This window comes from Bubalus kerabau, chromosome 6, assembly GCF_029407905.1.
Source record: "Bubalus kerabau isolate K-KA32 ecotype Philippines breed swamp buffalo chromosome 6, PCC_UOA_SB_1v2, whole genome shotgun sequence".
In the NCBI taxonomy this organism is placed as follows: domain Eukaryota; kingdom Metazoa; phylum Chordata; class Mammalia; order Artiodactyla; family Bovidae; genus Bubalus; species Bubalus kerabau.
In genome coordinates this window covers 62,483,673-62,511,665 of record NC_073629.1, presented here as the reverse complement: position 1 = coordinate 62,511,665, position 27,993 = coordinate 62,483,673, and the positions used below count along the sequence as shown (strand labels likewise).

General features: G+C 36.9%; 1 long non-coding RNA gene across 1 annotated transcript; it reads left to right on the top strand.

Moving 5' to 3' along the window:
* Nucleotides 1-16: 16 nt before the first annotated feature.
* LOC129656179 (uncharacterized) lies at nucleotides 17-27,932 on the top strand. Its single transcript, XR_008716250.1, has 3 exons — nucleotides 17-463; nucleotides 25,436-25,669; nucleotides 27,875-27,932. It is a non-coding gene; the product is annotated as an uncharacterized LOC129656179 (long non-coding RNA).
* Nucleotides 27,933-27,993: the final 61 nt, after the last annotated feature.

Below are 27,993 nucleotides of genomic sequence, written 5' to 3'. Positions count from 1 at the left end.
GACTAGGTTCGATCCATGGGTCAGGAAGATCCTCTAGAGAAAGGAATGGCTACTCACTCTGATATTCTTGCCTGGAGAATACAATGAACACAGGAGCCAGGCGGGCTGTAGTCCATAGGGTCACAAAGAATTGGACATGACTAAGTGACTGACACACACAGTTTTCCCATGTGGACCAGACAGAACATAAAGCAACTTCTGGCTCTGACCCAAGTGGAGCTTGGAGAGGTTGTTAGATTTTTCAGGGCCTCATTTTCCTGGTTTACAAACTGAGAAGGTTGGCACAAGCTATTTTTGGCATGTCTCACAGAAGAAGTATTCTGTGATGCTGTGAAGTTGAAAGATTGTCCAGATCACAGATATGGTTTGCTCCAAGAAGCTCCCAGCAAGCCATGGCATGGAAGATTACCCATCTTGATGTAAAAGTAATTCTTTCTTTAACAACAGAGAAATAGTAGTAAAGGTATGTAAGATTTTAAGAATATGTTTTCCTTCTTGAATTCAGTGAACTCTATGCTAAATAACTCTTCAATTGTTTCTTGTTTCATTCCACTTTCATGCAAGAGCAGGCTCATAGTAAATTTCACATTATGTGACTTGCTCTCACAGTAATTTATCACATTGGGAAAAACTGAATCTAGCCACAACAAATTAAAGCCAAATTTGATTTAATCATTTTCATTTTAACAGAAGCCATTAGCATGGCAGGATTAAGGATAAATTCTTTGTTTTGATTATTTGTGTTGAATAAATTTATTCAATTCCTTACCAAATTACTCTTTACATTCTCTTGCTGTTCTGGCTCTGATTTGTTTATTAATGATTGAGGTCACTACCTGATTTATGAACAAAGGCATCTGTCCTATTCATGATACCTCTCATGAAAATTCCTGGTGTGTATTGCCTTGCAATGAAAGCATTGATGGTGATTAGTGCCAGGGAAGCCTCTAAATATTTATAGATTTGATTCATAAAAGTATCCAAAGTGTGGGTTTTGTGAAATTTGAGCTCTTGTATGTGTGCTAGTTATGTTTTTCATAATAGCTATTGTTTGATGCCCAGAGTGCAACTGGGGTACACTGGATGTTGGAATGGATCTGAAGTGGATATCAATACTCAACATTCATTGGGAACTTAATATATGCCATGCATTATTCTAAATTCTATAGGTCTATTAGTATATCTGGGCCATCACAGTAATCCTATAAGGTATATAATTTTCTTATTCCCAATATATAAATCAGGAAACTGAGACCCAGGTAGATAAACTTGCACAGGACTATAGTCAATAAATCAAGAGCCTGGATGCACTGCCAGGAAATCTGGTAGTAGAGCTCTCACTTCTTTTTTAATTAGTTACCTATTTATTTTTATTTTTGGCTATACTGGGTCTTTGTTGCTGCGAGAGGGCTTTCTATGGTTGTGGTGAGAGGAGGCTACTCTCTAGTTATGATGTGCAACCTTCTCATTGTGGTGGTTTTTCTCGTTGCAAAGCACAGACTTTAGGGTGTGTGGGCTTCAGTAGCTGCAGGCAGCAGGCTCAGCTGCCCTGCAGCATGTAGAATCTTCCCTAACCAGGCATCGAACCCATGTCTCCTGCATTGGCAGGGGGTTCCTAACCACTGAACTACCAGGGAAGTCTACTGATCCTTTGAAAATGACAACTGAGGGTCAGGTTTTTCGCTCACACTTGGACTAGACTCCTTACCTACATAGCCTTACATGATTTGAACCCTCTCTCTTTGACCTCACCTATGACTCCCTGCCTTGCTCACTCTGCTCTGGCCACACTGATCTCTTTGTTTTTGCTCAGACATCAAGTTTGTTTATTTTTTATGGATTTTCACCTTTTGTTTTCTTTCACTCAAAATTCCCAGGGCTAGTTTCTTAATTTCATTTCTGTGTATGCTCAAATGTCACTACCTCAGATAAATTCACCCTGAAATTCTCACTTTCTCAGAGGCCCTAAGCTTCCCATCCATTATCTTCAAGTTTTGTTCTTAGTACTAACAACCACTGAACATTATTATACATGTTTATTTTTCTATTGTCTGTCTCCTGCATCAGAAAATAAGCCTTCTGAGGGTGGAAACTTTGTCTTCTTCATTGTTGTATACCAGCTAGAACATAGTCAGGATATATTTGTTAATTTATTAATATATCACTTTCTTGTAAGACTTAGTATGATAGTTTAATGTATTTTGCTGCTGGTGATTGAATAGCTTATAGGTTGTCTAGGAAAAATGCTATTTCATACATCCAAAAGCATTATTTTGCTTACTTTTATATATTCTGTACTAATTTCTGATCAGTGATTCTGAGTTCTACTTATGGATTGACTATCGTTCTAGTCTCTAGCTCTGTTTTCTAGTTTCCATTGCTATCTGTTCATTTGTCTGTGGCATCAATATGGCTGATAAAAACCTCCCTACTGGATGTAGCCCAGACCTCCTACCTGGAGTATTGATTACTCTCACAGGCGCAACTGCTAGAATTTCCTGGCCTTCTGCATATCGTGAATTGCTAATTATTTGACTTCTTATATAGAGATGGTCCACTAAATCTTAGTCTTATTCTTTTTCTTGATTAGGAAAGTTTTTTAGACATCTTTCTAAGAGGTGAATAAAACTAGCAGTCTTTAATTGCTTCCTACCTAAAGTCTCTTTTTGCCTGAATTCTCTCTTTTAACCAACCCTTGCATTGCTGAGAATAAACTATGATATTTTATTAGGTTCTTTAATCCAACAGCATGTGTGTTCTGGAATTAGTCTGCTACCTTCCACTGGTATCAGGATGACTGTCTTTATTGCTGTTTCTAAGTATATGGGCTTTGGGCAGATGACTTAATATTAGTTTTCTTATCTGCAAAATGAAAGATATTTGTAAAGGTCATGGGCTGTGAAGTTAAAAAGATTCAGGTTTTGATGCAGTTTCTGCCTCTTTCTAGCTGTATGACTACTAACACTTAGTTTTATAAGTATGCTAATGGCCATTTCAACTTGAGAGTTGAATAAGAAAATTTATATATAGTACCAACATGATCATCAAAATTTAGCTTTCACCCCATATGTCCATGCTCTGCCCTTTTTCTCATTTTCATTTTGGTGCCCTGGGAAACCTCCCCAGACAACTTATTGGACCCTTACCATTCTTCTTCCCAGAAAGTTAGACTTTGCTCATGTATCTCCAGCCAACTCTTTGGATCTTTTTAAAATTCAATTATCCTGGGCTGCCTCGTTACTTAGCAAGAATTTTCTCTGTCCTTAAATCCCTACTTTTGACTCCTTTCACAGTGCTGAACTCATATGTCATTGTTCACTCAGTTCATTCTGAAGTTAGCTATATCACTTGAACTTTGTGTTTTTAAATATCCCCCACCTTTCTCCCAGACACAGGGAAAAGGTCATATATCAAGTTCTTTCATGACAGCCAGTGAAGGCCAGCATGCCACACAGATGTAACCTAAAGGAGGCATAAGAATAGCCAGATATTGAGAAGATATTCAGGAGAGGGATAAAAGGAAGTATTTCACTTTTAAGTTTGCTTAATTTATTGTCCCTGTTTGCATTAATCCATAAAATTTTAAAATTATGCCCACATATTAATACATTTGAGAATGGAGGTCTTCTCTGACAGTGTAAAGAGAACCTATTGGTAAGTTTACCCCTTTGGGTAAAAGACTTAAGACAATTATCTAGCTAGTCACTTTGTTTTAAAGATCTAAGATTTCATTAATCATACACTTCCATTTACTCCAGCAAGAAACCAAAGAGTTGCCCCAGAAAACCACTCCTCAGATGCTTCCTTTTTATACCTGGTTTTCCCAGATTATTACCTCTTCCTGGTTTTTAGGTTGTAACTGTTTAAAAATTATGTCATTATTAATTACATGCAAAACTTATTGTGATTAATCTGTAAAAAAGGAATTGATGACTATATAGATGTAGTGTTTATACATAAACATTTCAGTTAAAAGTTAGAACTCCTGCAAGATACTTCAGTGTTTGGAGACAAGACAATTGAATCAGCTGCATTGGAGGTTTAGAGCAGGGTAAAACTTAAGCTTTCCCTGAAGACAACGTCTTCCTCTCTTTTCCCATTCCTTCTCTTTCTCTCTCTCGTATCTTTTTTTTCTTTTTTTGTAAAGGTGCACATTATTGACCAATACACAGAATTTAAAAAAATCTTAAATATATTTCTCATAAAAAAAGATAGTGGAAAGAAATTTAATGATTTTATTGTATTTATGTATCTATAATACCACTTTCATAATTTATTCTAGTCAATCCTAAAACCAGTGCCCAATTTCAGGGAACAGCTTGAAAAAAGAAAACCTTTGGAACTTACTTTCAAAGAATGTCTTAAAATAATATCAAAATTGGGTGTACTTTGCTTTTTTTGAAATTATAACTTCACTGGTACTATTTACCAAAAGGAAGACAAGAGTCTAAATCTTGTATAGAGTATCTACTATTCTTTGACTTGATAAGTTCAGAAACTAAATTGTATTATAACCTAAAAGAACTAGATGTGCATTTTTATCTACAGTTAATCTCAAGGCAACAAAATAATGTTCATTTTGTAGAGAGCATTTTAAGCATTTAGAAAAAATATTGAGCAGTGCTTTTAAAATTCTCATGGGAACAATAAATCATAGTGAATTCATTTGTGGGGACATTAGTATCATTAAAGAACTGCAAAGATAGAATCTTCTATCTTGCAGAAGAGATAATGTGTGGAATAAAATAGATACCTGTCTTAATGAATGTTAGTCAAATTAGCTTTGTGTAATTATAAAAATCTTCTTATGTGTCTTTTTCCTTTGACCCTAGTTGTCTAGTACTACACACTTTCCTAAGTAGATAATCTTGCCTTCCTATTGATGAGAAGATTATTATGCACTTACATCATTCCTTTCATCTGAACATCTTAAAGTCAATCTAATTATCCCATTTTACAGATGGAGAATCAAACTTTTAAAGTTTAAATGACTTGCCCAAGATCAGAGAGTCAGTGACAGTCAGCTGAAGAATCAAGAACGTCTGGAAATTTGTTGCAGTCAGGTCCAAACACAAGACATTGCTATCGTTCTGATAAGCTTGAATTTCATGTATATACTTCATAGGGCAAAATGGCCCATTGTGCTAGATAAACTGCTGTGCATATATGATCAGTATTCATTCACAAGAATTGTTTGATTGTCAGTGCAAAGCTATTCTGTTTACATCTGCTGGAACCACAGCTGTAACATATGTGTGAAACAGTTAAAGCTTGAATCAAGCTATATCTCAGAGGACTACAGACCTAGTGTTATTTAGGTGGATGGAAAAGTAGAGACAGGAACATAGTTTTTCAGGGCTGAAATGCACCCACTCTACCTCCTAGAAATTCTTTGTAATTTCAGGTTAAAGTGGGTTGCAATCTAATTGGCAACTGTGTTTTCCTTTCTTCTGCTAGGAGAATTCTCTACATGTTTATACCACTTCAGATCTATGGCCCTTTGGTGGCAGTTTATCCTATTCTTCATTAAATTTATTGTGAAATATTTGAATATTAATTTTCAAGAACTAAAAATACACAATAGGGTGGGTAAAAATATTGATTATGCCAATAAAGGCCGCATATAGGTAGCTGGAACTCCGGGAGCTGGTGATGGACAGGGAGGCCTGGAGTGCTGCGATTCATGAGGTCGCAAAGAGTTGGACACGACTGAGCGACTGAACTGAACTGAACTGAATTTTCAGTAATGTTATTATTAAATCCTAAAAGACTGCCAATTGTTCTTGATTCATATGCCATATTTCAGTTTATTTGTATTTCTGCTTTATTGTTGAAGGTTTCACAATAGGATGTAATGGGGTTAATGTGCCAATTCTTTTTCTACTATCTTTCCACCCCTTACCTATCCTTCAATACTGCTATGTGATGCTAGGGCCAAGAGTTTGCAAATTGCATTTCTTCGATTTTATTATTAAGAGACAGAAAAGTGGAGGATCAAAAGGCAGAAAGAAAGAGAAATCATTGTTCTTCCTCTGTTTTCCTACTTTCCTCCCTCCTCTCTCTCTCTCTTTATTCTCCCAGTGTTTTTGCAAGTGGTTGAATTTCATAATCTTAATTTTTGAGGCAGTGTCTCCTCGTCCCTGACCTCATCTGCAAGATGCTCTTGTACAAAGTGGCCATGATGGCAGGAATTCAGGATGTACATAGCGATGCTAACATAGACTTTCTACTACTGATTTGGTTATGGTCCCTGTTCAAAGATTGACTAGCCCAACACCAAAAGTCAACATAGAGCCCTCTGTGTAGCCTCAATCCCAGAGGGATAAGTTTGCCTGATAGAAGTTGTTTCATTACTTCTCTTTACATCCTAGAAATGGCCACACTTTGAATGTAACTTGAATAAAAACTTGTTCTGGGTGAGGATTTGCTTTTCTTGCCCACAATTTTGCTGATAGTCCCTAATCTATTGAGTGTTGAAATGTCTTATTTACTATCATAATATCTCACCCTAAATTACTTCAGACTGAGGAATTTCTTTTATATTAAACTATAGCAGCAAGCTATAGAGAAAAAAAGAATGGAAAGAGGAGAAACAAAAGAATGCAAAGGAAGAATTTACCATAAAAAAATTCTATCAAAGTAAGGAGGAAATACTCATTACCATTACCATTCTCATTTATGATATTTGTAAACTTCTTTTTTCCACTCCCCATATTTCTTTCAACCTTAGCAAGCAACTCAGCTGGTCATGGTCCCTTTACTATTTGTTGACTCAAAACTTCATCTTTGAAAAATCTGTGCTATAAGTATTCCTACCTGTATCTCTACCTGTTATTGATGTTTTACATTAACTTTTATCATGGGACATTGGAGTGCTTAGAGGTGCCCACAATGATTTGTATTCAGATATAGTTCTCCTTGTCTTCATTACGTAGAAGCAACACAATTTACTGTTAATAGTCAGAACCAATAATCAAATTCAGTACACTAATAACCTTTTTGCCCTTGGTTCACTAATACCAAGAGCCTAAAGTTTCCTGTTTAATGGAACTGCAATTGTATTTCCTGGTGGAAATATACTACTCTTGGGAACTAAGACTTATAAACCAAATAGAGCTGTAAATTGCAAGAATGAAAAGAACAGAATTCATTAGTAGATAATTAAGATTAATAGTGGAAAGAGTTACTCCCAATATTTATTCTTTGATTCCAGACATGTGAATCTTAGGTATGAGGGAAATTCATTCTTTGGCTACCGACACAGAGTGTAGACCACATCCTGGAGAACATTATCCTAGCTCTGCAAGGTGTTGTCATCTGTTTGGTGCTGTAACTAATTATTCACGTGGCCATTTTATCATTCTGTCAGGTTAGCTGCTTCAGGGCAATGGGAAATGTGGCAAGACCAGTAGATTCCTTGAACACAAGCCCATTGCCACACTTCATTTGCTATAAAATGAGTTCCCTGTGGAGAATCAGTGCTGAGTGGAATACCCAGATGGTGAATAAAGCATTCTGTAAGTCCACAGTGGTGATCTTGGCAAAAGCATTGTAGGCAGAGAACGCAAATCTGTATCCACAGAAAGTATCTAGTCCAGTGAGAACAAAGTTCTATCCCTTCTAGGAGGGAAGTGTTCAAATGTAATCAGCCAACAGTAGGTAAGCAGCTTGAGGATCTCTAGCATGTGGAGACTGCTGCCATATGGGGTCTTAGGGCTGGTCTCTGCTGTTGGCCAGGTAGACACCTGGCAGTGGTTATAGCCTTGGTAATTGAAAGGTCATGTATCTGAGCTTATGTGTAGTGTCTCATCCACCCTTGTCAGCGTGGGTTCTTTGTTCATAATCCTTTTGGGCAAAAACAAGGTCAGATGGGAAAGAAGGATGACTGATAGTCAAATAGCCTTTCCTCTGCTAAGGTTGCTTTTTGATGAGCCTTCAGGTGGGACATATATATCTTTCCTCACTGTGACCAATCAGAGAAATCTATGATCATATCTTTCCCTCAGAATTCTTGTCATGTAATTTTCTAGTTGTGTTTCCTCTCAGTTTCTGAACACTCAGCCATTGCTCAAGAATCAATGTAGATCCATACTTCTTGCCATCTCTCCTTTCAAACAAACAACCAGGCATACTATTTGAAGTTCTGCTGATTGGTGAATTTTCTTTCACCATTCTCCTACAAAGTATAGTGCTGTGATCATCCACTTTAAGGCAGTACCAGTGTATCATGCAGAGCCATCTGTAAACTAGGCCTGATATTTCTGTCTTTGGTCACTTGGTTATATACACTTCTCCATAAAGTCATAGTTAAGGGTTGAAATAGAAGAAGGCATGTAGTAGGTAGGGATTGTGAAAATCTGAGCCACTTGCTCATGTAGTTTTTTGTACTTTGGGGCTTTTTCTCAAAGCTTAGTTTTCTATGCTGCTGCTGCTAAGTTGCTTCAGTCGTGTCTGACTCTGTGCGACCCCAGAGACGGCAGCCCACGAGGCTCCCCTGTCCCTGAGATTCTCCAGGCAAGAACACTGGAGTGGGTTGCCGTTTCCTTTTCCATGCATGAAAAGGAAAAATGGAAGTGAAGTTGCTCAGTCGTGTCCGACTCTTAGCGACCCCATGGACTGCAGCCTACCAGGCTCCTCTGTCCATGGGATTTTCCAGGCAAGAGTACTGGAGTGGGGTGCCATTGCCTTCTCTGCAGTCTTCTATAGAACACTTCTATTTGGTGATAGGGTGCTTGCTCAGATAGCTGAGTTTGTAAGGGGAAACTCACAATGTTGAGTTTGTAAGACAACAAACTAGAGACAATGTTGAATCTGAAAGGGGGAACTCAGATTGCACTGTTCATTGGTAGCCCACAGCCAAGTGTTAAGTTTTTACTAAATCTTAGTAGAAATCAGAAGCTGTTTCTCAAAGGAAAATAAGTGTGTGCATAGCATAACTTTGCTCTAAAATCCTAAATTGGAACTGTGATCACCTGTAGGGGCATGCTGATGGCTGAATACCTCATCACTATCTGCCCCAGATATACTGTCAGATCTACTAGATTATAATGGGATTTAGACTGTATATTGTCACCCTGCTTATTTAACTTATATGCAGAGTACATCATGAGAAACGCTGGGTTGGAAGAAACACAAGCTGGAATCAAGATTGCCGGGAGAAATATCAATAACCTCAGATATGCAGATGACACCACCCTTATGGCAGAAAGTGAAAAGGAACTAAAAAGCCTCTTGATGAAAGTGAAAGTGGAGAGTGAAAAACTTGGCTTAAAGCTCAACATTCAGAAAACGAAGATCATGGCATCCGGTCCCACCACTTCATGGCAAATAGATGGGGAAACAGTGGAAACAGTGTCAGACTTTATTTTTCTGGGCTCCAAAATCACTGCAGATGGTGACTGCAGCCATGAAATTAAAAGACGCTTACTCCTTGGAAGGAAAGTTATGACCAACCTAGACAGCATATTCAAAAGCAGAGACATTACTTTGCCAACAAAGGTTCGTCTAGTCAAGGCTACGGTTTTTCCTGTGGTCAAGTATGGATGTGAGAGTTGGACTGTAAGAAAGCTGAAGAATTGATGCTTTTGAACTGTGGTGTTGGAGAAGACTCTTGAGAGTCCCTTGGACTGCAAGGAGATCCAACCAGTCCATTCTGAAGGAGATCGGTCCTGGGTGTTCTTTGGAAGGAATGATGCTAAAGCTGAAAGTCCAGTACTTTGGCCACCTCATGCGAAGAGTTGAGTCATTGGAAAAGACTCTGATGCTGGGAGGGATTGGGGGCAGGAGGAAAAGGGGACGGCAGAGGATGAGATGGCTGGATGGCATCACTGACTCGATGGACGTGAGTCTGAGTGAACTCCGGGAGTTGGTGATGGACAGGAAGGACTGGCGTGCTGTGATTCATGGGGTTGCAAAGAGTCGGACATGACTGAGTGACTGAACTGAACTGAAAAAGATCTAAACTAGCCTTACAGAAAGTCACATAGAAAAAGACAAAGAGAAAGAGAGGAAAAGGGTGAGAGATGTTAGTTTTCCATATATTTCAGAGTTCCAGACATGTAATGAATCCATCTTGGGAGATCTTATCCCCAGCTATCAACTGACTGTAACCTCATAAATGGCCTCAGCTAATACTATGTGGAACAGAAGAATTCCCCAGAGGAACCCTACCTAAATTCCTGATTTACAGAATTATGAGAAAATAAATGTCATTGTTTCAAGCTACTAAGTGATATTAGAAAACTAAAAGCCTTTAGTAAAGCTGTTTTTGGCAGGTTGATGGATCTCATAGCCATATAACAAATCCTTCATAAAACATTTTACTCATATGGTGTCCACCAAACCCTGGCTTCTCTTAATTAGTCTACTTATAAATAATCTCACCCATTGTGCATTATGGGCTTCCTAGGTTGTGCCAGTGGTAAAGGACCCACCTGCTAATGCAGGAGGCATAAGAGACAGAGGTTCAATCCCTGGGTCAGGAAGATTCCCTGGAAAAGGAAATGGCAACCCACCCGGTATTCTTGCCTGGAAAATCCCATGGACAGAGGACCCTGGCACGCTACAGTCCAAAGGGTCACCAAGAGTCAGACATAACTAAATGTCTAAGCATGAGTGTATGCACACGTCTGATTATATATATCTTTTACTTTATTCCTTACAAATGATGTTTAGGATATTTTCTATTATAAAATCTATTTCAGTGAATATTGAAACATGCACACATACATGTGTAAATATGTAGATATGTGTCTGCATTTTCTAATTATCATCTCAGGACATATTTCAACACAAGACATTAGTGGATACATACATTTAAATGTTAACATCTGTTACCAAATTCCTTGTGCCAATATACATCCCATGGAAATTTCTTGAAAATGGTGTTACCTTAGAGTAGGACATGTATTTAAAAGGCTACTAAAATGGAAGACTTTTTAAATCTTTTAAGAACTGAATTTTTTGCTCAGCTTCTTATTTTCTTTTAAATTAAGAATTTCTTTTAAATTTGGAAGACAATAAGTACTTTTATTCTCTGGTCTTGATATGTAGCTCTAACTAGAATAATCAGCATGTTTCAGACATTTGATTTTTTATATTATTCTTTTTTGGCATTCTATAGGGATTAACAAAACTTTTTTAAAAAATATAATTGCTAAGTTTCTTTTCTGGGAGAAGGAATTATACTCTGATTTTCTGGTAAATACCTGAAGCTTATCCATCTATTCCACATCATTAAATAATACTTGGAGGCACTCTTATCCATAGATATGATGGAATTGGATTTCTAAGTCAGCAATAGGCGACTTTTGAGATAAACTTCTTTCCCTAGAGAGGAAACCTGAACAAATGCTTACAACTGTGAAGGTGTATACTTTTTATGGAAGAAAATAAGTGTATCCAGAAAATAAAACCAAAAGGAAGAAGTATCCTAAAACTGTCAAAAATGGGTAACAAAGAAAATTAAGAAAAAAGTCACCTTTCAAACTAGTGCACAGCGTTTGCATAATAAAAACAGTGAATTTACCTGAACTTGTACAGATGGAAGTGAGCATATTTTCTTGGACAAAGGTAAAGAAAAGTTTTTCAAATTCGTGATTATTTATATTTTTGACCAGTTCCTCTTGTTAAAATCTTTACTTTTTTCCTCCTCTTATGATTTCACAGAACTGAAATAATATTCTACAACCACTGGTCACTTATATAAGAGAGTTTTCGTTACTTTTAGCTTAAAAGAATCTTGTTTTAACAGCAATACTTTATATTGGCAAAAATGGATCCATCTTCCAGTGGCTTGGCAAACTGTTAAAGTCTTAATTTCCTCAGCTTCTTCTTGCTGAGGCTCCATCTTCCGAGAACCCAAACATCTCTCTGTACACCAATAAGAGATAACCAAGACTGGTACTCGAGTGGTGAGATCACATGGGGCCTCTATAATTGCCATTTCAGACAATGCTAATTATTTGTTTGGATCAGTTTTCAGCTGTCCCTCAAAGTGGCACATGTTTTGAGGTACTTAAACCCAAGCGCAGATGACTGCAAAATGCTTGGATGAGTACGTAGAGAGAAAGAGGCAGAAAGCAAGACAACTGTGGCAAGGAGAATGTGGCTTCCTGTTTCTTTTCCCCTCTGTCATTATCCTTTTTGATAACTTGGCTTCCTGTCCTTCACATTGTCTCACTTCTCTTTCTCCCAATTTTATTTGAATCTCTAGTTTTCACTCTGTTTAAACTTTCAACTCCAGAGCTTATAAGAAATCAGTATTTACAACTCTACATTAATTTTTCTCAAGAGAGGAATTTGATTGGGCTGATTTCCAAAGTAGAAACTTCCCTGTTGCTGAAAGAATTCAATCAGAGACAGATTGGTCATCAGTCAATGTAGTAGAGAGAGTTCTAGCTTGGGCATAGAAGATGAACCAGATGACCCCTAATTCCTTTCAGCTCTAGGATTCAAGTAATATATCTTTGCTTAAAACCCTCTCCCTAGAAAATATCTTCCAAAGTAAACATCTATATTATTATTTTTTCTTCAATCTCTGTCAAAAAATTTGCTATTGTCATCATTGAAAAATGGATGTAGAACATTCCAGCAAATTCAGTTCCTCAAAATGCCAGATGTTATAGTATTAATCATGTATAAATACACATATATACATAAATATATATGTATTTATGTATATGTAGTATGAGACATGCATGCTCAATGGTACTAGATAAATTCTTTCAAAGAAAGAACTTTTCCGTGTGAAACATTTCATTATACGTTAGTAAAATTCTACACGTAGTCCACATGTAATAATCTAAGCAATTTAGCACTCTGTCTTTGTGCGGCTGCTCTCATAAATTTGAGCTGGGTGCTTAGTCCATGTGGGTATCATCGCTAAGGAAACCATTCCCTTGGTATCCATGTGTGTTTAACAAGCTTTGTCTTGCTTTCATATTTGACTTACAGATACTATATATTTCAGATAGGACTGACATGATATATTAAAAAAAAGAATTCAAACCCCAAATATTTTCAGTGTCAATTAACTCCCCTTTGAAATATAGACCAGTATAATAGTTTAAGCAAAAATTTAATGAGACTGCTTCTGTGTGGCAAGCTTCTATCTCTTCACACACAATGAACACAAATTGATTAGACTTGATCTGTTTTGTTTCAGAGAAAAGCAATTCTACTATTTTTATTCCACTTTCTGTCTCTAGAGGTAAATGAATAATATCAAGCAGCATGCCATTTTCTCTGGGGAAAAAAGGAGCACCCTCTTTAGAGTACTACTTTCTTTCTTTCAAATCCAAGATTTTGGAAACTGCCTCTATAAAGCAGTAGCAGTAAAATGTCTCTTCAAGAAGCTATTGTACCTCATGTTTTATTCTTATTTTTCACTGAGGGTTAATTCTTAAACAATAAATTACAGAGACCTTAAAAACTTCAGGTTGATGCATTTTGACAATTGTATATTTGATAATTGTAACTGGCACCCAAATAAGATACAGTAAGTTTCCTTCATTCTAGCATATTTCTTCATGACTCTCCTAAGCAGTTCATTCCTGTTATTCCTTTGGATTATATCACTGAAAATTAATTTTGCTTATTCTTAGACATCATATAAAGTTAATCATTCAGTATGTATTATTCTACATCTGGTTTCATTCATATTTTTTTAAACTTTTTATTTTATATTATAGTATAGCTGATTCCAATATAAAATAAAAAGTTTGTTTTTTAAAAAAAATTGGAGTATAGCTGATTATCATAGAAAAAGCAAAAAAGCATACAAATTGAAAAAAAAAATCTACTTCTGCTTCATTGCCTACAACAAAGCCTTTGACTGTGTGGATCACATAAAGTTGTGGAATATTCTTAATGAGATGGGAATACCAGACCACATTACCTTCCTCCTGAGAAACCTGTACGTATGTCAAGGAGCAACAGTTAGAATCAGACATGGAAGAACAAACTGTTTCACAACTGGGAAAGGAGGATTGTCATACTGCTTATTTAACTTATAGGCAGAGTACATCATGCAAATTGCCAGGCTGGATGAATCACAAGCTGGAATTAAGATTGTCAGGAGAAATGTCAACAACATCAGATATGCAGATGATACCACTTAAATGGCAGAAAGTGAAGAGGAAGAGCTAAAAACCCTCTTGATGAAGGGTCCCTTCATCAGACTCTCCCCCAGACCTTCCGCCAGACTCTCCTCCTGTCCATGATGGGAGAGTCATCTATGTTGTTGTATATATCAATAGTACAAGCTAAAGACCCTCTTGATGAAGGTGAAAGAGGAGACTGAAAAGGCTGATTTAAAACTCAACATTCAAAAAACAAAAATCATGGCATCCGGTCCTATAACTTCATGGCAAGTAGATGGGAAAATGTGGAAACAGTGTCAGATTTCATTTTCTTTAGCTCCAAAGTCAATGCAGATGGGTGACTGCAGCCACAAAATTAAAAGATACTTGCTCCTTGGAAGAATATCCATGACAAACCTAAGCAGTGTATTAAAAAGCAGAGACATCACTTTGCCAACAAAGGTCTGTCTAGTCAAAGATAGGACTTTTCCGGTAGTCATGTATAAATGTGAGAGTTGGACTATAAAGAAAACTGAGTGCTGAAGAATTGATGCTTCTGAACTGTGGTGCTGGATAAGACATTCAAGAGTCCCTTGGACAGCATGGAAATCAGCCCTGAATATTTATTGGAAGGACTGGTGATTAAGCTGGAGTTCCAATCCTTTGACCACCTGATGCAAAGAGCCAACTCATTGGAAAAGGCTCTGATGCTGGAAAAGATTAAAGGTAAGAGGAGTAGGGGGCAACAGAGGATGAGATGTTTGGATGGCATCACTGACTCAATGGACATGAGTTTGAGCAAACTCTGGGAGATAGAGAAGGGCAGGGAAGCCTGGCATGCTGCAATTCATGAAGCTGTAAATGGTTGGATATGACCTAGTGACTGAACAACAATAGCTGATTGGCAATGTTGTGATAGTTTCAGGTCAATAGCAAAGGGACTCAACTGTACTTTTGCATGTGTCCATTCTCCCCCAGACTCTCCTCTTGTCCATGATGGGAGAGTCATCTATGTTGTTGTATATATCAATAGTACATTGTTTTATATTGCTTAGTAATCTTCCACATGACAGAGTATTATCCACTTTTCCTATAGATGGACACTTGGGTCTTTCTAGCTACTGATTATTCTGAACGAGGCTGCCATGGACAACTTGCATAAATTTTTGGACTTATTATTTCATTTTTGGGGGACATTAACATAGAAGTTATTTTGCTAGTTTATATATAAGTGTATACTTAATTTTATAAGAAATTGCCTAACAGATCTCCAAGTGATTTTACCAAGCTTGACTTCCATGAGCAGTGTAGGGGAGTTTTAGTTGTTTCACATTCTCACCAGCCTTTGGTATTGCCAGCTTTTTTGACCTTTGCTTTTCTAATGAGTATGCAATGGTTTCTCACTGTAATTTCAGTATATATTTTCCTTATAACAAATAATGTTGAGTAGCATTTTATTTGTTTTTTAATTATACATAAATCTATTGTAAAGCCTGTGGTTTTTTGCCTGTCTTTATTGCATTGTTTCTCTTTTGTTTTTGATTTAAAGTAATTGTTTTTATAGTTTTAAAATGAGTTTTTTTTTTTAGAAAAAAGTTCTATGTCATTTTCCTCCAAGCTAGGGCTTGATTACTAATTTTCATTATGGTGTCTCTACTGGTTAATTTTGTATGTCAACTTGAATAGATGATAGTCAATCACTAATCTAAGTGTTTATGTTTTGAATAAAAATATGTTCCTGTGTATCAGTTCAGTTCAGTTCAGTCGCTCAGTCGTGTCCAACTCTGCAACCCCATGAATTGTAGCACGCCAGGCTTCCCAGTCCATCACCAACTCCCGGAATTCACTCAAACTCATGTCCATCAAGTCGGTGATGCCATCCAGCCATCTCGTCCTCCATTGTCCCCTTTTCCTCCTGCCCCCAATCCCTCCCAGCATCAGAGTCTTTTCCAATGAGTCAACTCTTTTCATGAGGTGGCCAAAGTACTAGAGTTTCAGCTTTAGCATATACCTGTGTGGTAATAAATATATATGGTAAACATCTACAATTAGTTGACTTTAAGTAAAGAAGATTATCCTGGATAATGTGGGTAGGTCTAGTCCAATTGGTTGAAGACTTTAAAAGAGAAAACTGAGATTTCCTGGAGAAGAAATTCTGCCTCAAGATTGCAACATAGAAACCTCACTTGAGTTTCCAGTTTGCCCTACAAATTTTTAAGGTTTTCTAAATTAAGAAATTTTTACAGTCAGTGCTTTTGTGACTTCTTTAACATATCTTTGCCTAACTCAGGTTTGTAAAAATGTTCTTCTATATTTCTTCTAAATGATTATCATTCAAGCCCAGCAATGCTATTTAGGTTTTAGTCATGTATACATTCTATTAGATTTGTTTTTAAGTATTTGAATTTTTTATATGCCTGTTTTAATAGTCTTTGAAAAAAAGTTATTCCCTAATTGTCCATTAATATATGTAAATATAGTTCATTTATTATATATTAATCTTGTATTATAAGACCTTGCCAAATTTTGTATTAGTTTTCTCTTATTGCTGAAACAAAATACACTTAGTGTCTGAAAACAATATAAATTTATTTTTTTAGCTTTGGGATTAGAGGTCTTAATATGGGCTGTCTGATTAGCTTCTAGAAGCTCTAGGGGATGATCTTTTACTTTGCTTTTCTAGTTTGTAAAGGCCACCATTCTTTGATCTGTATTCCTTGGAAGCCCTATCTCCCATCTTAACACATTATTGACTGGGAGTCATATTGATACATCTTTTGTTACCTGAACATTATTGACCAGAGATGTATCAATATGTTTTTAGAAAGTGATACAATTAACATCACTGTGAGAAGTTGTGAGAGCTTAAAATTGATCAAGGGTTCATTATACCATTATGACTGTTGTTAACATCCACATTTTGTTCCATTAGTTTTTTGTTCCAATCTTGTGTATATGTTAAAAATGTAAAAATTTTTAAAATTGATGCATCACAAACTTTTGAGTGAAGAATATTTTGGTGAATTTTATGCAGATACTTTTCCTGATTGTCTGTGTGACATATATACTAGTGTCTCAGAAGATGATAGTTCTTCAAAATATAGCTCTGATTCAGATGATATTAGACTAACAAAGACAAAAGACTTTAGTGATTGATTCTAATAAGAAAAATGAAAAAAAAAATGCTGGAGAATGATCTTTTGCATCTACAAAAGAGTGGATTGAAGACAACACTTTGTAAAAGTTTAGAGACTTTATAGGTGTATCAAGTGTAACTACTGAATGTAACAACCGACAAAGTATTAGTGAAATAACAGAGTTAAATTGTGACGAGACAAAATAAAAATCAGAGATCACAGGCATTAGTTTCTGCAAAAATTCCCAAAGAAATAATGAGTTAAAATCCAGAAACATAGCATCTTTCAATCTCTTTTTTCCCTCTGCTTTCTTCGAGTAATTTTGTATGACTTTGACCCTCTTCCTTTACTTACAGTCCCTTGTGATTATATTGCGGCCATAAAATAATCCAGGAAAATTTCCCCATCTCAAGATTTTTACTTAATCACACATGTAAAGTTCCCCACCTCCCCCACAAGGAAGCATTCATGGGTTTTGTGTTTGTTGAGAATCATTAGTCTCTACCATATTAGCTTTCTTCTTATTTCTTGGTATGAAATGTATTGTTTCCTCCTTTGGTTGACCTATTTATTTTTTCTTTTTCTTTCAGAATTTTGATGGAGTCCATAAGTGTGATTTTCTTTACATTTATCTGGCTTAGTGTTTACTTTGCTTTTTTGGACCCTAGAGTTGATGTCCTTAATTACTAAAAATTCTCAGTAATTTCTTTCTCAATCTAATATTCTTCTACTCCATTTTCTCTTTTCTTTTTAGCTAGGATTTCAATCATTCATATGTTAAATCATTTAATATTTTAATATTGTTCCATAGATCTTTTACACTTAGTTCTGCTTTTACATTTATATTTTCCTTTTGCATTGCAACTTGAATAATTTCTCCTGATGTTCAAGTTCAGTGATTATTTTCACTGTTGTTTCTAGTCTTGTGTTCAGCCCACGAATGTTTCGTTTATTTCTGATATGTGGCTGAGTCACTAAGTCGTGTCCAACTCTTGCAACCCGTGGACTGTAGCCTGCCTGGCTCCTCTCTCCATGGGATTTTCTAGGCAAGAATACAGAAGTGGTGTGGCATTTCCTTCTCCAAGGGATCTTCCTAACCCAGAGATTGGACCCATGTCTCTGGCACTGCAGGCAGATTCTTTACTGACTGAGTGACCAGAGAAGCCTTATTTCTGATAATGTCCTTTATATTTCTATTTGATTCTTCTGTGTTGTTTTTTTTTTTTTCTCTCTGCTCAAAGCCCCAAATGTTTATGCTTATTGTCCACCTTTCCCCCATTGTTCTTTAACATACTGAAATATAGAAACATAAGATTTAAAATCACCATTTCATAATTCCAACATCTGTTCTATTTCTAAATTTGCTTCTACTGTGTCCTCTGTTAATTGTAGGTGATGTTTTCTTGATTCGTGTCTCATGACTTTTAATTATGTGCTTCACGTTGCGTATAAAGGAATACTAGAGGCTGAAGTAAATAATGTCTATTTCCCAGAAAAAGACATGTTCCCTTCTGTCAGGCTGCTGTGTGTCCAGTATTTTCAATCTTAATCAAGTAATTGAGTTGGATTTAGGCTTTGCTACAACTTTAGTTAATAGCAAATCACCACTAGCTTCAACTGACTGAGAAACTCCAGAGATTTCTTTATGCTTTAGAGGCCTCCTGCTAGCTTTTCAAATTGTGGGTGATCTCTGTCTCCTTTATATCCAGCTGCTTGCTTTGTTAGTCACTGGTGAGTTCTTTCTTCTCTCCAGTTTTGCTCTTGGCTTTCTGTACCTTGGGAGTACTCTCTCTGCTCAGCTTTCCTGTACTAACCTCTGGACAACCTCTGTATTGCACTGGGTCAAAGTTCAAAGTGTCTTGGAAGAATTTTTTTTTTTTTTTTTTTGGTTCTTTGACCTTTTCATGTATCTTTTGCAGTCAGTGACTTCTCTTGATAAAGCTTCTGAGTGTGTCCCAGAGGGATTTCCCTCTGCTCTCCTCTGCAACCTTCACTGACTTACACTAGTGGAAGGCCCTACAAATTCCAAAGGGAAGTGTCTTTCAGAATGCTTGCCCTGCCCTAGCTTTTGGCATATTAGATCTTTGTGTTAGGAGAAGTGTCTTGGGAAAGATTTGGCAAGTAGATGCAGACTCACTCCTTGACTTTTAACAATTCTAATCCATCGCACCAGTCCACGTGTGGTCACTGCAAGTTTGTAAAAAGTTTGGCTGAAAGCAGCTGTGCTTTCCTTTCAGAAAATTCTCCACTCAGTAGACTTTTTTTCTTTCTTCAGCTTTCATATTGGTTTAAAATCTATGACTTTGTCATTTAACTGGCCTTTTGTTAGGTTGGAAAGATTGCACTCTATAACTTTCTATATCCTAACCTAAGTTGAAAGTTCTCTCTTGGTCCCTTTCTAATGTTATTTTAAAAGCAGACTAGTTATTTGAGACTGTAAGTGACCATGATACTTACAGTATAATTTCATTCCTTCTTTCCATTTTTTAGCTGTAGATATGAAGAGTTTTCAAGTTCAAATAACAGATAATTAGGTGATTAGATGCTATCTGTAATTCATGTACATTTATTCATGAATGTTCAGCACATAAAAGTATATTTCTGTATGGTACTACAAATAAAAAAAATATTCAAAATATAATAAATGCACCTAATTAGCATGGAATAATTCCTAAGAAAACAAGATAAGCTGTCATGATGTGTTTGTCCCCAGTGATTCTTATACATTATCAGATGTTGTCAACTCTGCTATAGTGCACAGCATATGAATAAGTTATTCTTGCTTGAATAACTGCAACTACTTTTCTATAAACAATCTCACTAGTGAAATAAGATGTCATAACAACTCCAGAATTTTCCTCTCTGAGGAACATCTTCTCAGATTAAGGAATTAAGGAAAACAGAGAACATAGGTTGAAGGTATATGAGTAATAAGAGCACTTAAAATCTGTGAATTTTTAATGTGAACAAAAAAGGCAACCAAGCAATAGTGTTACAGATTGAAAAGTTAGAGAAATGGAAAGAAAGTTTGGGTCACAAACAGGCACTGTGCTAGCACATGGGAATCGAAAGAAGTGATACATATCAGGCTAAGTAAAAAGCTGCAGAGCTTTGCATACGTAGAACATGGGTCATTTCTCATGGGAAGAGTTTCTGGATGATTGGATATGATCTACTTCTAAGGAAAAGGGCTAAAATTTCCAACAGCAAATGGCATAAACCAGAGAGCAAAAACTATGTGTTTTCAATCAGAGAATATGCTCAAATCGAAAAATATGCTGAAGACCTTTAACTATAGCAATCTTAGCAAGGCCTCTTCATTACTTAACACATAAAACAAATTATAATGATATCAATAAGATTACCCCACAAGTAATGGTGCTATATAAAAACACATAAAAACAAAATGTATGACTATGATAACCTTATTAAAACAACTATAGTTTTCTCTTAAATAAACATATAACCCAGACTTGGAGGATATACTGTTTGGTGACTAAGCTCAAGACACATGTCTTCTAGCCATTTGAGACTGAAGAGGAAAAAAATAGATGCATTTCTTCCTTTACCCTGGGTACAGGGTTGTAATGACCTCAACTAAGGAGTGGAAGGAGTTAAGGAGAGCAGGGTTATGATGGAAAAACAAATCTCTTTTTGATAGCTTTTTTTTTTTCTAAAAATAAGAAAGAATGATTCTTTTATTGAAAACTGTAAACACACATACCCAGAAACCAATAGAACTATTTAAATGTGTGAACAGGAAGACTTTTATTTTCAGGGAATTATACAGTAAAAGACTGCATAATTACACAGCACTACAAGTCTATATAATTTACTGAGTATTTAATCTCATTTATTTCCTTCTCTGCCCTTTTCTGATTTGCTATTGGTGTAGAAAATTTGATGGTTTAAGATAAAGATATTTCAGGGCTTGTGGCAGAGAAAGCAAGCAAAAATAAATACACATGATAGTCACTTGCAAGCACAGCTCAAAGATATTGCATAATAATTGTATTAATTTACATTTGTAGAGGATGTTAGAGTTTTGAGGAAAGCCATTCATAATGTACCTCTTCCCTACCCAAGTTTGGAACCATATGAAAATAAATACAGAAATCAGTGAGGTGGAAGGAAAATTAAGTTTTGTTATTGATAAAGGCTAAATTGAGGACAAAGGATATATGTGTGGTCACAGTAGATTTGCTAATACTTTACCTTCTAATTAGAAAAACTTATTTCCCAGTCATGGAATGGGTGGATGGTTGCAGGCCTCTACCCAATGGGGCTTGCTCCTTAAGCTTATAACATAGAGTAGCAGAAAACAAACAAACAAACAAACAAAATATATATATATATGTATATATATATCCCTTAAATGGCCACGTTCAAAAACAAACAAACAAACAAAAGTATTGAGCAGTACATGGTCACTTCTTTCACTCAAAACCCAACTAGGTAAGTAGACGAAGGAGTCGAAGAGAAACTAGCAGTGTTATTATAGCAGAAATTCCTTCTCATGGAAGTATGGAGGTTCACATGAACACAGGTCATTTAGCACTGAATACATGAGCAAAAATTTATCCTAAGTTAAACATGAAGAAATTGAGGTCAAAAGACACAAAATAATTGGTCAGATTAAAAAGCTAGTAAGATATAAAACTTAGATTTAGGCAAAGGTACTCTCCTTCTATCTTTTGAAAAATAGTAGCTTTGACTTATCTACAAGAAGACTAATGTGTCCTGATAGCTCTAAGTACTGTTTACAAAACATTCTTAATTCTCAATTTTAAAAGTGATGCTTTGCTTCTATCTTCCAAACACTTTTTTTTTTTTTGTCTTTTTGAGTGCCTTTTCATTTTATACTCTGCATCAAATGAGATGTAATATGAAAATCACAAATTGGAGAAAATTCGCCTTGAGTTATCTGATGCCAGTGAACAAAGGATCTTTGCCTATTTTGGTAACTCTGTCTAGTGAGGTCATGGGGTAATAGAGTAGAAAACATGAATTCTTTGCAGGTTCCTTAGCTATTCCTATGTCAGTTAGATTAGCTATACTTTCACAAGCTTTTCCAGGCAGGGACCTGGGCCTCTTAAGAATTAATGGTGTTGGAGAGCAGATCACATGCATCCTGTGAGTAGTCTCTCAAAAGAGGAATGCATATTCTGAACTACTCTAGTTTATCCCTTTATCAATTTCACCATGAACTAAGTTCCACCTTTTCCTTGATGGAAATGAGTGAAAGATCCATGAAAGGCCAGAAATTTTATAGGATGACTTTCTCAACGAGGAAGGAATCATCAATTATGCCTGAGGAAGCATAGCTCTGATTACACAATGTACCTACACAAAATAAATTTCTGTAGGTTTTTATGTTTCAATGTATTGTCTTCTTTAATCTAGATTTCTCCCAGTCTGATTTCCCGGGTCTATATTACAAGGATCCATTGGTAAACTCAAGACTGTGTATCTCATTGTTCCTTAAACATTTTCTGTGTCTTCTCATTTAGTGACTGTGCTTTATGCTTTCTTTCTTTCTTAATTTTTGGCTGTGCTGGGTCTTCATTGCTGCACAGGCTTTTCTCCAGTTGCAGCATGCAGGCTAGCAGGGTCCATTCTCTAGTTACCTTGCACAGGCTTCTCATTGTGGTGACTTCTCTTGCTGTGGAGCATGGGCTCTAGGATGCACAGGCTTCAGTAATTGTAGCGATGGTCTCGGTAGTTGTGGCTGCCAGGCTCTAGAGCACAGGTTCAAAAGTTGTGGTGCATGGGTTAGTTGCTCTGTTGCATGTAGATTCTGTGTAGATTCTTTACTGTTGAGCCACCAGGGAAGCCCTGTGACTGCTCTTTCATTAGCAAGTATCTATAAGTATCCAACATGTGCCAGATAATGTTTTAGGCAATTGGGATACATCAGTGAACAAAGCATACAAAAATCTTTGCCACTGTGGGTTGTTTTTCTTAGTAAGATATGGATGATAAGCAATACATATTTGAAAAAGTAAACTTACAAGATTTTAGAAGGTGATATGTGCCATAAACATAGAGCATGGTAAGCAAAACTGGAAGTATCAGGGCACGGCAGACAGGGGAAGATATTTTTAAAAGGGTGGTCAAGGTAAGATTCATTGAAAACTTGGTATCTATTATTAGATTCCTGGGGCTTCTGCAACAAGTTACTGCAAACAAGGTGGCTTGCAACAACATAAATTTGTTTTTCTCAGTTATGGAGGCCAGAACCCAGTTCAAGGTGTTGTTGGGACTGCACTGCACTCCCTTTGAAATGCCTAGGAGAAAATCCTGCCTTGCCTCGTTCAGCTTCTGGTGGCTCCTGACATTCATTGGCTTGGGAGTACATAACTTCAGTCTCTGTCACAGTCTCATATCATCGTATGACATCCTCCTCTGTGTGTTCTCCTTCCTTCTCTGTGTTTCTCCTCTGCGTATCTCTTACAAGGACACATCACTGGATTTAAGGAATAACCAAATGATCCAGGATTTTCTCATCTTAAGGACTTTAACATAATTGCATCTACTAAGATTCTTTTTTTTCCCCGGTAAGTGTGTATTAATACTTCGGCCACCTGATGTGAAGAGCCAACTCACTGGAAATGACTCTGATGCTGGGAAAGACTGAAGGCAAAAGGAGAAGGGATGGCACAGGCTAAGATGACTAGATAGCATCACCGACTCAGTGGACATGAATTTGAGCAAACTCTGGGAGATAGTGGAGGACAGAGGAGCCTGGCATGCTGCAGTCCATGGGGTTGCAAAGAGTTGGACAAGATTTAGCAACTGAGCAACAACAACAATGCATTCATAGGTCCTAGGGGTTAGGATGTGGACATGTATTTTGAGGGGTCACTATTCAGCCCACTAGAATATCTGAGGTAAGATTTGGAGCAAGTGAGAGAGTTAGCCATATGGTTATCTGGAAAAAGAATGATCCAGATAGAAGAAGACTCAGAGTAAAGGCTTTATGGTGTGAGTGTACCTGGAATGCCTGAAGAACAGAACATGGGCCAGTATAAGTAGAGTATAGTAAGAATAAGCCAGAGTGACTAAGATGAGGCAATCAGGGAGATAGGAGAAAACGCTTCAGTATCTTGGAAGTCAAGTGAAGAAAAAGTCCAAACGAATAGCCAACTTTGTCTACTAACACTGACATGTGAACTAAGATAAAGTCTGATCAACTTGAAGGTCATGGGTGACCTTGATACAAGCAGTTTAATGTAGGAACTAGAAACCCAATTGGAGAGAATTCAAGTTATACTCGTTCGACAAAGCAAAACACAATGACTAGCTTCCCTGGTTTCACTACTTACACAGTAGTGTATCTAAATATTTTATCACTTATATTTCACACTGCTTTGGAGTTATTTATGAGCTTATTTTATTTTCCTAAGCAGATTGTAAATTTATTATGAATATAGCTTACTTTAGATTCATTTCTGTATCCCTCATAGGGCTTAATATAATGACATGTACATATTAAATGCTTCTTCATTACTATTCGCAGAGTAAATGAATGAACCCTAACTATAGTCATATTATCTGAATTTCTACCTTAAAAAAGAGTTATGTCTTCTTTATGTACAAACCATAGGAAATTTTTTAAAAAGAAAACTTTTGGACATATAAGCAAAAAAAAAAAAAAATACGGAGATCATTTTTGTTCTCTCTTGGATTTTGTCTTAACTGAAGTCATGACACCAAGTCCATTCTTACTATTTTTAGTTCAGAGAGAAATAATGGCACATTCCCTGCACAGAATTACAATAATTAACTGATACTGCGCCTGACTGTAGCAGTCAAGAACCATTTGTTTATAGTACTATTGCTTGCGGTTTGTTGTGTGAAGGTAGAGTGTGATATGAAGGAAGTGATTGGAAGGGTGTTCACACAGGATAGTTCTAAACCCACAACAATCTAATCACTATCTTCCAAGCTAGGACAGGCAAGACTATTTCTGGCAGATTCAATGAGCCATGTCTATGATGCCCCAAAGACAGAGAACTGGCACTATTCTCTGGGGATACTTAGCTGTTAAATCATAAAATATAAATTATTCTTGACCCTGACTCCTCAATCATCCTCAATAAAATAACTAATTCCTGTTTACTGTGTTAATTTTCCTAGTCTATCAGAACAAAAACATTTATTGACAAAGACAGTGCTTTTTATTCCTTTGCCCATGTTTGTTTTATTATCTCACAGGCTAATCTTAAAGAGGGCTTCCCTGGTGGCTCAGACGGTGAAGAATCTGCCTGCAATGCAGGAGACCTGGGTTCAATCCTTGGATTGGGAAGATCCCCTGGAGAAGGGAATGGTAACCCACTCCAGTATTCCTGCCTGGAGAGTTCATGGACAGATCATGGGATCGCAAAGAGTCGGACATGATTCAGCGACTAACATGAACACGAACCTTAGATGATGCAGAGAAGATGGCAGGTATTTTCTTCTGTTGGTTTAATTTATATTTAAATAATGTCCTAAAACAAAGTCTTCCTCTACCTAGGGTAATAGCTGTGAACAAGTGTTCCTTTGTGTTAGGATGTTTGCACTTTATTTGCATACCTGTTAACTTTGCATCACTCCTCCCTGTGTGCCTAAAATCTACTCTCTCTTCCTTGTGCAGGAAAAGCCCAGCCTACACTTCCATAATCCCTTTCCTTGCAGGGTCCCAAGTTGAAGTTTGACAATGAGAGCCCAAGAAAAGGAGGGGCCATGACTTTTGGAAGATTGTGTTCATCAGATATGGTGGCTTCTCAGTATACTCCAGGGGCTCACTCCTTATGGTCAGGATGACCAGACCTACAGCCACAGCAGCAGACTTCTCAAACTCCTTTACAAGCTCCTGTTTGTCCCACAGTAGTAGCAGCTTCTCAAATATCTCTGTGAGCTCCAGAGTCTCCACCCACTACAGTGCTTCAGATAAAAGTCCTGATGGACTCTTTCTTCACTCCTCCAGGCACTGGCTTCTAGAACTTTATGTCCCACATTTATATTATTCACATTTTTTATATTAAGATTTTTCCTCTTCATAATACCTGTAGACTCTCTATAATTTTCTCCCTCTCATTCTTGCTCTCTTTTCCTGACCAAAACACAGACTGATATACTCATTCCATAAACATTTTCTTAGCATCTAAGATGTAACCTGTGGTGGGCTGGACTATGAGACTCAGAGCTAAAGACATGGTCCTGCCCTCAAAAAGTTGAAAATCTAGTGGGAAGATTGAAAAGTAAACACAAGGAAATGAAAATATGTAGGAAGTTTCGTGCAGACTGGGAAGGTCAGACAGTACACTTAGGAGGAGGGAATATCTATGCTAAAGCCAGCTAGTTTTCTTATTACCCATTATTCCATTAGCAGAAATTTGCCTATATTTTCCTCTACATTTTCATGGTAAGCATTTTGAGTTATCTTTCTAAATACAATGTACTTGATATGACTTAAATGCAAGCATAATAGTCCATAATAGCCCAAAATAGCACTTACTCTAAGATCATTCCGACCACATTAGTACCTGAGCATTTAACTTACCTTTGAACAGAGATTTAAAGAATTCCTGCACAAAATGCCTAAGTGTTTCTTTGCTTTGTTGAATTTCCATCTAAAGAACCCCTGAACCAGGGCTGCTATAGAGTTCACTCAACAACTGAGCTCTCCCACCCAGGATTGTATCATCAGCATAAGGATGCACACAACACTCAGAACACTGCCTTGTCAGCTTATTTATAAAGATCATAAGTAACAATGGTCCAAGAATTGATCCCTGAGGAACCCCCATAATGACATCCATTGAATCTGACATGACACTGTTAATAACACAAGTGGTGTGTACCCTTTTAAGTAGCTAGCACACCAATTAATTAAGGATCATGCCATACCTAGTCCATTCCACTTATCCAGCAAAGAAGTATGCACTACCAATTAGGAAATAAAATGATGTTTGAAGCAACACTAAGCTATTTGTCTGAAAGAAGATCTCTCGACTTGCACTGTAACCCTGCGATGGACATATCCTCTCCTTCAGTGAGCTGGGACTGTATTTCATTTTACTATGGAAAGTGAGGCATGATTGTAACTTGGAAATGACCCTTTGACATCACATCTAGGATCTTCCCAGTGCAGGCATACTTAGACGTAATTGCAGTAGATGAAGCTTTGAAGTAATAATCTTGCATGCTTGCTTAAATAGTTAATAGAAAAATCCAGTTCATTGGTACTTCACAGGAACTCATTTCCACTTTACACCATTGAGTGAAATCTACAATGCTGTCCAATGCCAACTTTTCTTGCCAATTTCTTCTCAGTTAAAGAGCTCTAAATAATTACTGGTAAAACAAATAAAGGGAAGAAACTATAGAAATTACATTGGCAGTATATAGTATTGGGGAAAGGGAGAAGGAAAGAGAAAATAATATTTTTGCTTGTGTTCAGAAATAGGGAGTTTGATGGTGAGAATAAAGATCCTCTTATCTTGGAAGCTGTGGGAAAGAAAGAGAGGAGGGGAAGAACATGCTTTGGCATCTCCAGCCGCCCGAGATAATGATGATGATAATGCCACATGATTGTACTTAATGATGTTGAATCAATTTATGATGATGATGATGAGTTTTAACTTGAATCATGTAATGTTCCTTTATTAGGAGGAAGATAGACAGAAGGGCAGAGGAAAGAGAAGAGAAAGGAAAATGAAAAAGGAAGGCAAAGAAAGGAGAAACAAGGCAAGTAAAGAGCGGGGGAGAGGTGAATTCACTTAGTGTTT